Genomic DNA, 16548 nt, shown 5'->3' on the forward strand with positions numbered 1-16548 from the left:
TAGGATAGTCTTTGTGTATGGTATAATACCCCCATCACAGCCCGGGTGATGACTCTGCAGTTTTCTCAGTGTGTTTCTATCCCATTATTAATGAAATTGTAACTCCTACCCTTTACTTGGGAGGTATAACATTCCTCTGTCCTTGGGAACTATATGGCACAGGTACGGTATGTATCGTATGGTATGCTATAGGCCGCTCTGCACGGCTCCAGGTAATTACACAGCCCATCCTGTTGTCCTCTTTTTAAAGAGATTTTTAGGGTGTTAAGATTTCCTCACGGCCCATCTGTGCTGCGGCTAATAAAAATATTGGGTAGTCATTTTATTGTTGTGGAAAAGTGTTGTGATAAAACATCTGGGAGCTGATTACAGAGCTATTCCTGGGTAACAGCTGCTTCAGTTTGGGGATGAAAACTGAATTACAGAGCGGATTTAGACTAATCGGTTTAGATGGAGTATGATTTGCCTGGCTCACTGGTTCCTCGTCTCCTCAGTCACTAACTTTGGGTAATATATTTTTCTCGCCAGTCTGCACTGCAGGCCTCGGCTGTGTTTATAAACTGGTACCAGTCTTCTCTCTTCAACACATCATAACTCAATGTCTTCACAAGTTTTGTGTGTGTGTGTGTGTCTGCGTGTGTAATTTACATTTATCACACAGATCTTTTTTTTAAAAGTGGTATTTTATTTTGGTAGAATACTTACATTTTTTTTTTTTTTACAAACAAAACTGATATTATGTAGGCCTCTCTGTCCTTGTGTATTTTATATTTACCTCTTAGATTTTTTACCTTTTGTTTCATAACGAAGGTTGTAAGACTGAAATGTCACGGTTTTATTCTAATCAATAGATGACTATGTCTGTTAGTGTTACGCCTCTTCCTCTTCCTTTCTCTACTGTGGTTTTTATTTAAGGTACGGCCTCTTGAAGTTGCTAGAGTGGAGATTATCCCCCCTTTATTGATTTATTTTTCCCTGCAAACAAACAACCATGTTTTGCAGTTAAAAGCTCATCCTCTGCCTTCCACCATGTGCCAGTTGAGGCAGGGACAGAGAGAGAAAAATATAAATGTGTTAACCATTGAAAATAATTTTGTACTATATTGTAGAATTTGGGTGGCGCGGATCCTCTTGCTCTGATGGTGCCCTCATTTTCCCTCTTGAAAATATGGGGAAACCCTGGCTGATCTTTCCTTCCTTCGGTCTCAATATGCTGCCAAAATAAGCGTATGGAGCCACGGTTAACATAGCAACAGCAAATTCCCAAGTGTATGGAAACCCCAGGCCCAGGCTTGTTCTCTGGATGATGATGAGTGTCGTCATCTCTGCCTTAGGATGTCGCTCTAGCAGAACAGAGGTTGTTCAAGCACTGATAACCTGCGAAGCACACCGATAGACGCATTCCCTTGACTCACATGAAACCACAAAGGAGTTCGGAGAAAGTCCCCCTTCTCTTCTGTGAAAGAAACTCTTTTTTTCTATACCTGTTGAGATGATCTCAAAAGTCAACCTCACAGGCACGGCTGAAGTTTCTGTGATCAATTTTCAGGATAGTCAGGACTCCCACTGCTCAGGAAAACATGAAAAAAGGATAAATGTATAAGCTACAGCTTTCTAGTAATGGCAGCAACAGAAAATGAGAAATCGAATGGGAAACTGAAATGACTAGGAAAATGAAAACGTTTCAGAATCCTCTCACAAAATGTAACAGAAATAATCATTTATAAGGCGTTTGGGGGGAAAGAAATCTCTTACGTAAGCATTCCCTTCAACCACTATTAATGCCTTAAAACCTATCCTATTTGGTTTTTGGCCCTAAAATATAGAATAATTTCATAATGGAAAATGATTTCTGAAAAGAGTGGGAACTCTGAGAACCCATAGCGGTAGCGATAGACTCTCTTCTCTCTTCACAGTAGCAGGGCTTTTGCTCAATTTTGCTAAATCACTCTAGATAATGTGTTTTTGGCCCCTGAATCCCAGCAGTGGGCCTGCGCTGCCCCTCTCAGCCTCGCTCTATGAGAAGCTTCTGACAGCTGCAGCGTCACAGCTCTCTCCTGCCGAGCCTGGGTTTCGGGACTCGAGCCCGATGGGTTCAGGCTAGATCTCGACACACGTGCATGCACATACACACACACACACACACACACACGCTCAAACACACAGCTGCCTGATCCCACACTCACTGATGAAGCTGGCACTGCTGAAATGTTGCATCAAGAAGCTGGGCATCAACTGCACTTTAATTGATAACTGCTTTGTCTTTGATTTCAAGCTGTTGTCTTTTTTGATTAGTGTGCTGTGATGTAGGCCAGGAAAAATTAATTACGATACCATCGGCGTTACAGTATGCCAAGGAAATGCATGCAAGGGAAGCGAAAATGTTACACGATTTGAAGCAAACTCTCTTGAGGAGGTTTTTTCGTTTCATACACTCCCAGTGAACGTGGTAGGAGTGTGTCTTGAGAGTATCAGGGCTCTCATCTCATAAAAGGTGCTGATGAAACCCTTTGGGGATTCAATGTGTGGCTCCAGCTTCCCCTCACCACCACCACCACCACCACCACCACCTGCTTCCTCCCTAAGTGGAGCCTGATAGGCAGGATATGAGAAGTCATCTAGCTGAGAAATGGGAGGGATGAGCAGTCAGAGGGAGATGAAAGGTGGAAGTGCTCTGTTGGTCCCAGGATTGGTGGGGGCAAGGCTTCAAGCTGCTTCCTGTCGCCTGGAGCGATGGCATTAATGCGCTGACGTGCCGCTCACTCTCTAAACACAGCCTGTGTTGACAAGTTTCTGAGGGCTCAAGTGTAGTAGGTAGACCCTGCGGATATGCAGCCTAATCTGCATATGAATGGAAATGATTTTGATATTTGTCACAGACTTGATTAGCTGTAAACAGCAAGTATGGTGTTGGCTGGTGTGTGGAGTGTTTTGCCTACTTCACCACATCTCAGCAAGCTCTAAAAATACACGGCACCCTAAAACTGTATGGTTATTTAAGTCAGAGAACATTTCTGATTTTAACTTCATGTTCTCTTCAAGCATCTACAGTACATCTCTCAAAAGTCAACTTTTAACAAGGGGCTAAAAAAAGATGCTTTCCCGTTGCAGTGCTTGAGAGAGCTATCATCTGGTGACTAGTAATGCAAGTGAAAACCAGTCGTATTTTGTTGTAAAATCTAGGCAGCAGCCTGTAAATCAGTCAAAGTCGTCTGGTCCCCTTTTATAGAGCTGTAGGCGGTACATATTTGACTAAAGCAGAGTGTGCTTTTCATCTGTTCCAATTTCAAACTGCACACCACAGTTGATTTTTCAATTACAGCATTCCAGGTATTTTCATTACAAGGTGTGAATGCTTAAAATGTTTTGTGTTTTCCATTCAAATTGCATTCTCTCTGTATTTTTGCCCTACACACCTCGGAGGGACAGAGGAAACTTGAGATATATATATATATATCTATATGAAAGACCAGGGAAATGTCCAGAGCTCAGACCAACCCTTCCCCCATAAAGTATACCAAGGAATGTCTTGCTCTCTGAAATTAACAAGACCTTGGCTTATCTTAGTTTTCCAGGCCATGGGCTGGGAGTGAAGAGTTACATATTAGCAAGCAAATAGGGAGAGAGAAACAAAGAAAGACCATGAGGCACAGGTCTAGACAACTGGGCAATCTGATACAGCTGTTACATTTAGCTTCTCAAATCCCTAAGTAATTGGCTAAAGCCATTCCAATTACCACAAAATTGTTCTGTAATACTTTTAGGGTTATTACTGGTCAGTGAGTCATGTGCTAGGTCAGAAATTAATGGGGTTTTTTCTGCACATTGTGTTTCATTACAGGGCAAGTTTAGAGAGCTGCTGGAGCCCACTGAACCCTGGGGGATAGTTGACTTGCTGACTTAATTTGCAGTTAACTTACCTTCTAAAAGTAAACTGACCATTTTTTTAAAGGGCATTCAATGTGCTTGAGTGCCTTGAGTTAAAATGTCCCAGATAGAGCTGTGGACAACAGTGCAGCTCCTGCAGATTGTTTATGCCCTCTGACATTTAGCCTTTGTCCTGCAGACATGACAATGTTTTCATTGTTGGCGAAATACGATTCATCAGATCTTATTACTTTATTTCGTTGCTCAGGGCTCCAGGTTTTGTGCTCCTTACACCAGGTCATGTATCTTTGTGTGTTGGCCTTGGAGACAGTGGTTTCCAAATGACCGCCCTGCCATAAATACATAAAAACACTTTGTGAAGTTCATGATATAAAGTTCTTGTTGAGAAGTTTTTACAGAAATATTAATTCAGTTCTGTGGTAATGTTTAAAGCCGGAGTTTAGTGGTGTTTAGCAACTGTCACAATTAAGTGTCCATCTATCTGTTTGTCTGTTTGGCATATGTTGTCATGATTTTTGAGACTCATTAAATCATTTTGCAGTTTTTGTAACTGATGCTTCTGCAATTTAGGTAAGCTATCGACTCTTCTTATTCTTATGAGTCACATATTACATTGTTAGTGTTATTACATAATCAGTTACAAATATGCTACATCCCTAATGAGGTAATAATGGCCAGTTAATTTAATAATCTGATGTTATTACATTATCTGGGAATTTATAACAGGTTTATTACATTTTCAATCCATTTAGACGAACATTTTAATTCATTTTGACATGTTATTACACTATCTGTCAGTATGAGTTGCTACAACTATATTACCACACAGAACCATGAAAAAACATCTGACCTGCCAGCTGAGGATCTTTACTCAGCCATTGCACCAGTGCAGCTTATTTAAAAAAATTGGAAAAATACATATGGAAAAATATAACCTAATTAGGTTTGTGTCCTAAGATTCTGTCAGCAAAGGGTGAAACATTAACAAATTACAAAGATGGTTATAAAAGTTGTTGAGTAAAACAAACTGGCAATAGATTGTCCAAATGATAATAGTAATCATGGGTGGCAGTTGTTTTGCCTTGCTTGCTGAATGCCTAGCCATTTTAACTAGCATGTACTACACTGTATCACACAGCATAATCCTACACCTTACAGTCAGTTAAATTTCCTGTGTTTTGGTTACTTTTCTCATGTGGTTTACCAATTCTAATTCAGGTTATACCAGTAGCAGAAAAATAATGTAGAATTATTATTATTTCTGAATTATTATTAAATTTCATCCAGAAGTAATCTCTTTCAGAATACCTTTCCATATGTATTATTTCAATATGTATTATTTCTGTGCTGTTATCTGCTCATTTCAACCTGTGTCATGCTGTATACTCACAGATAGGAGCCAATAGATTGTTTTTTTTTCATACATCAGTCTGCATATTTCTAGTGAATTTCATGTACTGTAACCATATGACAACCAGCAGAATGTGGAAATACAATACTTGAGTTTTTTTAATAGACACCCTCATTTTCTATTAATTATTGTATTAATTTTATGTCCACTAAAGTCAGTCAGAGTTTGATTTACAAAAAAAAAATCAATGTCATTATAAATGGATGTCACTGAAAAAAGCAAAAAAATTAAATTAGCCAATAAATCACTGCTGTCATGTGAAAACCTTATAACTCCATTTTTTTACATTCTAGCAAGCCAATGCCATTGCTAGAAACATTCATGGCTCTGAAAGACTTTGTTGTCATTGAACTTTTATTTATTACATCGAATCGTGAAACCCCATATCGCGTATCGAATCATATCGTGAAATAAGCATATCGTCCCATCCCTAGTGCCAAGATGGTTTCCTGTTGCACTGTATAGAACATACAGACTATAAAGTTCTATCATATGGAGTAGGAGCTTGTGAGCCAATGCATACACAAGCTGTAACTGTGAATGGTGGTGAATGGTCAGCCTATAAAGCACATTAAGGTGGTTATTCTGTCAAAATCCTTTTATCTCTCACTTCAGATCCAGCCTTCTGCCCTGCCGCCTCTTTCAGTCTACTGACTCAGCCTCACTCTCAATGGATTTGTCAAAATAGGGGGAAAAGTCAAAGAGACACATTACACATTAACCATATTCCCTACGTTAGCCCAACGTTGCTTTCAGTACTATGAATGCACAGAAAACTGTTTTTTTAGAATGGCTGACCCCAATGAGAATTTAAGCACTCAAATACAGTATGTATTTTTTCACCCTCGGATAATTTGCATTATTGAATATGCGCTATTATCCCCTGTTGAAAGAAATTAGATTCTGTCGGCTGACTCTGACCTCTAGTCTGATATCACACAGATGTACAGCATGTAGCCCAACTGGGGCTGAATTAGAAAACAATGAAAATGACTGTTAGAGAGTACTTCTCTAGGCATGTGGGTGTATTTTATCATTCAGTGTCATTGCTAGAAAATATGTCTCCTGGTTAAATTCCACAACACGTCAGTAACAATACTAATGCTGACCCTTCCTAATTTTTCTGAAGACCTTCTAATACTTAAGTTTCTGATGCGAGGACCCAAAAATAAATGTGTTTAGAATTTTGTCCTGTAAAATATTTAATTCTCTACATAAAGTCAGTCCCCCTGTTGATTGACTGTGAGCAGTAGATAACCATCTTGATCCTATCACAGGCATTAGACTATATCTGTTACAAGCCAGGGACTTGCACATATTCTCCAACGTTGATGTAATTAGTCTTGGCTCACAGAACAGCTAAACTGAATTCTCAAATCAAGTGGCAGCCCAGATGTTGGTTGAAAAAGTCTATGTCGAAATGAATGATCAGTGAAACTTACTTTTGTTTTCTGGAAGGGACGTTAGCTAACACAACGTAAAATAGAATTTAACTTTACCTCAGAGCAAGACAGTTGGTCCCTGGAGACGAGGAATTAAAGATGGTGGCTAAAGCTAGCATAGTGTGCAACAAACATAAAAGTTTGTGACTCAACATAAACTTAAATCCCACTCTTTTTCTTCTAGCTAGCTAATGCTAGCAGGCTAACGCTCGCAGTTAGCCTAGCTAGGTTAGCTACAACGGCGTACAATCTACATTAGTCATTAAAAACCCAGCACAATGACAGTACTTTGGCTAGCAGATACTTTACTAAACACTATTTGGTGACATTATGACCCACCTGAGGGGATAACATAAAAATCATAACACAAAAAGCAACCAGCTGTTACTGCCCCATTCAGTGAACAGTTAGCTAATGGTCAGCTAATGGGAGCTGATGCTGCCAAACCTTGGATGGATTTTCACACAAATAGACACTCTTACACAATACAAGTGTAACAGATTTAGAGGCTGCCAGGCTAGGCTCTGAAATTGGCTCAGACAGGCAGGCAATGTGAAGATGGTCTGAAAAGGTGTGGGGGCGGCAGATCTATAATGGTTCCTACACCCATGGCCTTGTTATATTACAGCTACACCTCTGCCTATGAGAGACCCGGCCAGGGTGTTTGCTGGAGGAAAAGGTGAGGACAGCCTTGAGCTAATATGAGATTAATACTATAACATAAGGAGATGCCAGACCACACAGAGCTATAATACAAGTTCTCAGTTACAATTGTTGTGTTGTGTTCTCAAGGCAAACAGCGAAAAGGCAGCACTTCAGAGCGCTTGAGTCTTGTCAAAGTCCTTCCCGTCACTCTATGAGAGTCCAAAGGGCTCAAAAGGAAAGTTGCAGAATTCAAATAAATATTATTTGTGTTCTGCTGTTGTATGCCTAAAGAAAAGCAAAGAAAAATAACAAGTAACCACCAATAGCACTTTGACTTTGCACCAAAGTTCTTTGAATTCTCATCTTCAAATGCACGCAATTTCTTGGCTGAATTCATAACATAATGCCTCATTGGTGTCGTAGAAATAACAGACATTCAAGAAGTCTTTACAGTGATTCAGCTGCCAGGTAAAATGTTTGCATTGCGACTATTTGAATTAAATTTTGCAAGCATCCTTAAAAATAATCTTCCTCTAACATGCATATTTTCAAAGCCTGCAGCTTGTTCCAGTGTACATAGAAAGTATTTTCATTCCATCATTCCCAGAATGGAGACATTAACAACATGAAACCTTCACATTTTCTCCCTGCTTTTTACGTATGCAGACTAACCACAGACTAGCCATGCTTATCTTTAACATGCAGGTTTGCATGGTTCTACTTGAAGGCCGCTTTCCACCAGTGATACACAAAGAACCTTGGGTCATTTACCACTTCTTTAGGAATTACAAATTCTGCTTTTCAGAGAGCATTTTCCTCTAAGGCAAAACCCCTTATATATGTGAGGATTTGCAAGTAACAACTGTGTAATGCAGCTGAAACACGCTGTTCTAAATGAAACCAATGGAGGCCGGCCCTGAGAACAGACTCAACAAACACCCGGCTCTATTAGTATGGAGCTCATGAGTCTGTGGGACCGGGATGGGGTTTTATATTCTATGGCCTCACACTGCTGCTTTCAGCAAACAGTCCACCATTATTCGGTCCGACAAGAGAGCAAACACTGTGCATTGAGAGGTCAAGAAAAAGCACGTCCCTCTCTCTTTGTCGAGTCCCTTTATCCTGCATCCTTACGTGGCTTTGTTTCCTCCCCCCATTTTCACACTTCCCCTTGTATCTCCTTGTTATATCCCTGCCTCTCTTCTTTTCTATTCAGTCATCCGAATCACCAGCACCATTGGAGAGTTGAGGTGTCTTTAACACTTGCGTTAGTCACAATGCAATGCCTTCTTCCCCTGGGATGGAGTCAGCTTTTTGTTTGGTGGGCCTAATGAGTACATTAAGCTCATCTTTACACTCTGGATGGTAATAAAGTGTCTGACATGACATGAAAAATGTTGTTTGTTTTCCAAGCAAACAATCTCCAAAGGAGCAGAACATGTTATTCTGTTGAAACATAGTATCTGGGTAAAGGTTGCAGTGTGTTCGTATTTAATGTGTTAAGTAGCTGTTCACAAATATATTAGCCAGCTTCCACCAGTCAGCAAGGCTTTTTATGCATTCTACTTTATTTCTCTCAGTGGGTCACAGAAGATTTGTTAATGTTACCTCAGTAACTGTGGCCTTGTGGCCGTCAGAGCGGTCATACATAATTGACTGGTAATGAGCGAGAAACTCTCAATATTTAATCCGCAATGACCTTTACATGTGAATGCTGAGGAAAGCCCTGCAGCTGCAGAAGCAGGCTTGTGTTGTTGTTCCCCCTGCTATTGAGAGTTCAGGCTTTTACTCTCTAAACCATGAGGCTGCCTGTTAATTAAGACACTCAAGAGGCTGCAGCCTCTTTGACAGACAGGAATGCCATTCAAGGGCAATCAAGAAATGCTTTGTCTGACCTCACCTACACAATTGAAACCAGAAGAAGCCCCCAGCAACAACTTTTATGCCTATATTGGATGTGCTCCTAAACTCAAGGTTGGCTAATTGATTTATTTCCTCACTTGTATAGACATGCTGCAGCCTTACACTTTTCATCTTTTCATTTTTCAGGTACAATAGTCTTGATCCTTCTGGTTGCCTAAAGAACAAAGCCAGAGAAATAAAGGTTTCTTACAATTTGAATGTTGGCAAAACTTTCAGATGCACCATATGTACTAAAGCCAGTTGAGGATTTGCTCTTAATCTTTCCAAATGCGATTGAGGGTGGTTTCACCTCCTTATCTTGCTAAGGATTGCCGCTTAACCAAAAGGAAGAAACTACTTTCGAATAACTTGTGCCCACCCAAGTCTGAACAGTCTGTTTTGCAGCCCTAACGATGTAGCCGTGACCAGGGATAAGTCCTGACCTTGGGTGCTTGGCAGGACACCCTGAGCCCCTGGTTGGAACCAGCAACTCATGACAGAGCCTATCTTCTGCAGTGTTGTGCATCCAGAGTGGCTCGCTCACTAATCCTAAAGGTGTTCTGAAAGATTCTGCTTGAACTAATATTCCCAGGCAAGGCTAATAGGATTATACTTAAAACCCCAGGATTTTTGCATGTACATTATGCCAGTAATTTCCAGACACTGAAATATTGACCTCCTGCAAACTATCCAAAGGGCACAGTATTGAGCTGTTTTGCTGTTTTGCTGTTTGGGATTTGTTTCACATCTGCACTCTGATGCATATCTTACTTTTCCGTCAAATTCATTTTGAAAGTTTCTCAAGGACAAGATACTCGGAAGAGTTTTAAAAATAGAGTCTCAGCGGCCAAAGTGTTCCCCTATGCTTTTTGTGTAGAGGGTTTTAGCTAGTGGATGAGAAATGGCGTCATCTGTGGCAGTGTGTGAGGGCGCTGGAGCATGGAGCAGACTCCCAGGACAGGACTGACCTTTCCCTACAATCACACTGTATTTCCTCTGCCACTCTCGTCTCCTGGGCCACAAATAAAGGAGCCCCATCTGAAATAAGAGCTCTGGGAATTCCTCACTCGCCTTTCCACACAAGCGTGGGGCTCCTGCTTTGTGATCCAGGAATGAAAGTCACTGAGCGGTTTCCACAACAACCTTATTCTCCAATTTGGAATCAAAGAGAAAGAGACAAGAAGAAGGTTGTCGCATGTGCTTAAAAGGTTGTTTACTGTCAATCATGCTATGTTAAGAGGAAAGACAAAGTTTATAAGGACACTGAAGCAGAATTTTTGATTCGCAGAGTGCAGATCTAAGTCATAAACTATAAAGTGAAGTGCTGTACCCTGAATGACTTTCTGTGGGTGCTGGTTAGTGGCGCAGTATGCTGAAAATATGCCCTTGCTCTCATGTGCCTCTCAGTTTTTCTCTGCTCATCGAGCACTCACCATAATGTGTTGTCCTCTCTGTGCAGTGGTGGTAATAGTTTGTCAATGCTAGTGTCAACAGTAGCCTAAATAAGGCTGAATAGAAGGAGAGGAAACTAGTATAAATGTATATCCACATCTGTAACATATGGTGAAAACCTTTGTTCATTGGAAGATGAGTAACTATGAAACTTCAAAACATCAATGTTACCCGAATTCAACACAGCCAGCAAAAGAAAATAGCTATATTCCCGTAGGAATGAACGGGGGAGTCATGCTTTTGAGCAGAGGTGTAATAAGTAACAACCTTGCCTTGACATGCTTTCTAAACAGTTTTAACTGTGCCTCTCGTTTGGAAAATCTTTTTTCATGATATGGAAAACCAATAAAGCTGACCACGGCCCCTTTGGTAATTGAGAATTTAAGGCAAGAAAAAAAACCCGGCCGTTGTTTTCCAAATTTGGAGAAGGCACTGAGGGTTAAATCACCTCTGTAATGGTGGTTCAGACGTTAAGCTCAAAGAGCTTTCCCTGCTGCGAGTAAAGCCTTGCCTGCTTTAAGCCTTGCATGGCTCTCTGACCCAGCACTTTTGTTCAGAGGAGCCTTTGGCCTTCCTTTCAGGCCCCTCAGATGTCCCTTTAGAGTGACTGCTGTGTCAGAGCGGCCACAGAGGCCACAGCAGCCAGAATGGACCCTGCAGAGCGGCCAAATTTATGGCTGTCCAGTTCCCTGGAAGGCTGTGCTGGTAGAAAAGGGTTTAGAGCCTGTGAAATCATAACAGTTCTAAATCTTTCAACCCATGGCAACTCCCCACTCGTTACTGCTGATACAAGGCTTAGGGCGATTAGACCATATCGCTCTCTCTCTGCTCTGCCATGTGCTTTCCCTCCTTCAACAGGATTATCATATCCTTTTTCCCTTAATTGGAGAGGTGAAAAGTATGCTGGCATGGTCTGGTACATTGTACAACCCAAAGAACTCTCACTTACACAGTTAATGTAAGTTGTAATGATGGAATGTGTCTATTTCCCCTCTCAAAACCCTGATCTTTGTAATAGATTTTCCTTGAAACAAAAGGTATGCTTTTTCCTCTCACTTAAATGTTAAGTCAGGTTGCAATTTTGCCTTGTACTTTCTCTCCAGTAAGGGTCAAGGAGCTAAATGTGAACATCACAAAAGCACTCCAACCACCATAGCAAGAGTTAGATTATAAAAAAAGAACCCTATTTACACATTTTCAGACGACTTTCTGCACTTTACTTAAATGAATAATCACTGTTTGGTAAAGAATAAGGGGTACCCACAAATAATTTATTTATATGAGTGAGTAGGCCTAAATAAGGTGCATTAATGCGCTCCATAAAACAGTGTGGCTCCCAGTGCAGGTGCACAAAAGTCCCTCTCCAGCATTTTGTTATCCAAATTAGTAAATATTTGTATGCATGTGAACAAGTGTGAAGAAAATTAGCTGCTCTTTCACACTTTACGTCCTCTGCATTGATACAATGTTTCCAATTAATCATGGTTTGCTGTAAGCTCTTGCATTATATAGGCAAATCCAAACTTATTGTATTATGATTGGTTATTTTAACAAATCAGTAAGCTTACTGTCACTACAAAAAGACGTCTTATTTTTGCATTTCCCTGACATTTTTGTCTTCCCCAGAGCCTATTCTTTAATTAACTGGGCACACAAAATAACAAGAATAACAACAGGTTAGAATGGCACACATATCGTTAACTATTCAGCAAATTCATGAAAGGATTGGAAGCTTGAACCAGCTAACTTGAACAGCTTAAATGGCCACTAACGAGATGAGAGTGATATAGTACAATCAAAACACACAGAAGACTCCACTCTACTTTCACCGTTGCCTTTAAAAAGATATGCTAATGAATATGATAGAGAGAGGTTATGCCCGTCCACTGCTCAGATATTATGCCTTTGTTATGAAATACAGAGATGGTAAATGGATGCAAATAATGAGATCCTGCAGTTGTGTCTTCCAGACTGGTCTGTTTTCAATGGTATTTGAAAGGAGTGCTTGAGTGTTACACACACAAGACTAAATGAACATCTCTGGCCTACTAGTATTTTGCTGGGTCTGTGCACAATTGTTCATGCCCATGGTATGTTGTCTGCTCGAGCTCTGGCATTTTACTGCTACAGCACGACTGAATGGATTACTGTTATTACAGATCGTGGAAACTGTTGGCACACAAAGCCATTTGCAGTACTATACGATCATTAAGTATTTTTAGATGTATTGTCCCCATTGAACAGGGTTCAGAGACTGGTCCCAATTTATCCCGCCTAATCAGTGTGGTGCTGGCTGTATGGGCAGAGGGCCGCCTGTCTGTCTGCCTGGCTGAATGAACAGGCGAGGGTCCACGGGGCATCCTGGCCCCACGGTCCTTGACGGTGACCAAATAAGGGCTGTCTGCAACATGTATGCAGGGAGGAGACTAGGGCACTAAGTTGGCACAGACCGGCCTCTCACATTCTTTGGCCACTCTCAAAAGGCTTCTGTCCCTCATCACACATCCCACTATGTTAGCTGACAGAGTGTCTGTTTAACCGTACGGCTACATGTACGAGGCTTTTTGCACAACCGAACACCTACATGTAAAACGCTTTGTTGCGGTTAAAGTGGTTGATGTGATGGAGCACTCACTTACCCTTTTCATTTTGCATTTTACATTTTAGGCATTTAACTGGCACTCTTATCCAGACAGTAGAATGAGCTCCAGGATCGGGAGCAGTTTGAGCAACCGTTAGAAAGGAGTGCATGCAAGCAGTCAATTTATTCAGCAGATCAAATAAGACTAGCTATTTCTAGAATTTTTCATTACATTACCGTATGATTTTGATGAGAATAACCGAGGAAATGCATATCTTGTAGAATAAATAATCTAAGTCGATGTACCTGTAATGAGCAGCATAATGTGATCCCATTTACTGTGTATGATGTATGGTACTGCATTGAATTCCACAGCAGTGCACATACCCGAATATATAAGATTCCAATATTGTTCACAAAATTCTGGCTCAGTGCTGTGAGCGCTGGTTAAAGATTAACTCTGGTGTTTTCCTTGGGGCCTCTTTGAAGTGGACTTACTTCAACCCCTGCTTATCTTAATTAGAAAGAAATCTGGAGGAGTGAAGTGGTCCTCTGGAAACAAGCACCTCCACTCCGCAGCTCCCCAAAGGCCACATTGCAGCTTTTCCAGGACTTTAAGGCTTCCTAAACCCAATATTTGCATATGTCATGGTGGGAATGTATGTAGTATAAATTGTGAACATAAATTATTTTTCCTGACGTTTGAGGGCATTGCTTCGGGCCTTTATCCGCCCTGGATCCTGCTGGATATGAAAAATGAGTAATTGATAGATCCACTTTATATTTGTGGACACTGTTGAAGGCAAACAGGTGTTTGACATGATTCATCTTGAAAGGGAGAGCAGCTTCTTTGAGGCTTAGCTTGATGTCTAGGCTGTCTCCTCAGTGTCATGTAAATAATTATGAAATACACGTCACCATGTGATGTTCTTACTGAAATGTATGGGGCACTTGGTGATAAAACTTACCTATAAATGGTCTTGGAATGTCCCTGCCTGGGTGTTTTGATTATAGAGAGATGATCACATATAATTTATTTTCCCACGTCCTAGAATTATGCTTTACATCAAGTTCGTATCAACAGTCTTATATTAACAGACTATACCAAAGTCAGTGCCACTGTACATCTTCAGATGAATAGCTCAGACGCTCTCACTTTCCATTACCTCAGTAGAGGCGGGGCTCCTTCACGTCTCAGAGATCACACATGCAGTGTTTACCGGTGGCATGCGTGCCACGCTGCTGGCTCTCATCCAAATGGAGTAGGGAGGTCCTGTCATACACAGGTCCTCTGTCTGCACAGGAGTGATGTGGAACACACAGGAGGCACAAATCCTCCTCTGAGACAGACCCACTCAATGTACTGACTTATTAAATGGATTATTTGTGACATTTTTTAAACAAATTTCCATTTTGCTCTTCTCAGTTGCACACAATAGTGATTCAAATTATATCCAAATAATGAAAGCATTTACATTTGCTAAATTTGCAGTTCTAAACATACAGTGGTGGGTAACTGTTTCCCGTTTCCCCTAAAAATTGCATTTACCCTGGGCACATCATTTAAATTTCTGTGGATGGTTTCTCATCACAGGCTTTTCAAACAGTGAAAGAACATTTTTCAGGAATGAAAGTCGCCAACCGAAAGTAACTTACCTACTGTAGTTGCCTCATAATAAACTGAGATCACGCTTGTTTGTGATCCTATTATCTCAAACCATAAGCCCCCATTGATTCTACAACACAGTTTTCAGGCTATACAATAGTCTACTTGTCATTTATTAATTTGTCATGTCCCTCGTGTTAATTTCCTTAGGGGATACATTTTGGTGCAACACTGGGACAAATTCTCTGGTGCATAGGAAGTGATAAAGTGATGTGTTTTGCATTACCAGAAGCAGCAACAGCGGTTTGTTTGTAATAAATAGAAGAAGAGCTGGTTAGTTATCATGAGCAGCGAGCAGCATGACTGAACAGACAAAGAAAAGAGCAGAAACCTACAGAAAACTCACATTCATCAACAGAAAATGCAGGGAAAAAGGCATCACACTGTTTGATTGACAAGTGATCTCTGGGAAGACCAGTGCAAAAAAACACCATGGCAACAACCGCAACAAAGATGTCACCAGATTAAAAAAAACAAAACAAGAATCTCAGGGATTTCCACTTTAAAGCCGATATTGAGATCAATTCTGCTCATAGTATGAATTGCAAAGAAAATACTGCTTGAGGTTTAATGGGGTCAGTGATTCATGAACATTGTTGCACACAACTGTGTTGAAATGATGCCTCTGAAGTCAAATAATAATGCCTAATTTCACAGGGAGAAAGTAATTCTGTGTGTTCATGAGAATTTAATGAAATTTATCCAACTAACTGATTCAACTGATTTGTTAATTTAGCAGCGGAGAGAAAAAAGAACAGTTTGCGTTCTCCTTTCTGCTCGTGCTTCACACCGCCTGTGCCCTTCCGTCCCAATTAGGGCTTCAGTATTGACGTCACCGAGTCTGTCTGGAGGCTGGCCTCAGAGCCAGATCTATAAGTTCAAGGAACATCAACATCTGTCTTCGGTATTCTTTTTCATCCCAACATTGTTGACAAAGCCCATTAGTGTGGACAACCAGAGCTGTACAGATAAACCAGAGGCAGGCACATCCCTTTAGTATCTCACTAGATTCTGCATCATCTCCAGTCAAAGACGATCAAAGTACCTTCATATTTGTTCATGATAAATTCATGAAATTTACCCAACTAAATGATTCAACCGAGTTAGTTTTGCACGAGCTGGGGAAAAAAACAACGCTTTCTGGTCTCCTTCGTCCTTGCGCTTCACACTGACTTTGTCCTTTTGTCCCAGTTATGGCTCAGTATGCTCGAAAACCATAGATGTCATGGGTATTAAGACCCATTTTACTCTATGTAAGGAAATATGTAAAGTATTAGACCAAATGAAAAAGCTCTGAACAGGTGCAGAGGAGATCTCACACACACACACACACACACACACAAGCACTCAGACACACATACACACACTCGCAAATGCATGCGCCCTCACACATAATAAAACACCCAGGGTGAATGTGTATAGGTCTCGCCATGCTCGTGAGCAAGGAAATGGACTCGGCTGGACGTGACAGATTTACTGACCGTAACAGCCGGGGTGGGGCGGGGGGCGGAGAGGAGTAGTAATGCCTAACACAAACAAAGGCGGCACTCTGAAACCCCCT

General features: G+C 40.9%; 1 protein-coding gene across 1 annotated transcript in view; it reads left to right on the forward strand.

Annotated features, from left to right (window-relative positions):
* The window catches only part of frem2b (FRAS1 related extracellular matrix 2b), a 58951-nt gene that overhangs the window by 10816 nt on the left and 31587 nt on the right, over window positions 1-16548 (forward strand). The gene's annotated exons all lie outside the window — the stretch shown is intronic.

The sequence above is a fragment of the Centroberyx gerrardi genome, chromosome 6 (genome assembly GCF_048128805.1).
Source record: "Centroberyx gerrardi isolate f3 chromosome 6, fCenGer3.hap1.cur.20231027, whole genome shotgun sequence".
NCBI lineage: Eukaryota > Metazoa > Chordata > Actinopteri > Beryciformes > Berycidae > Centroberyx > Centroberyx gerrardi.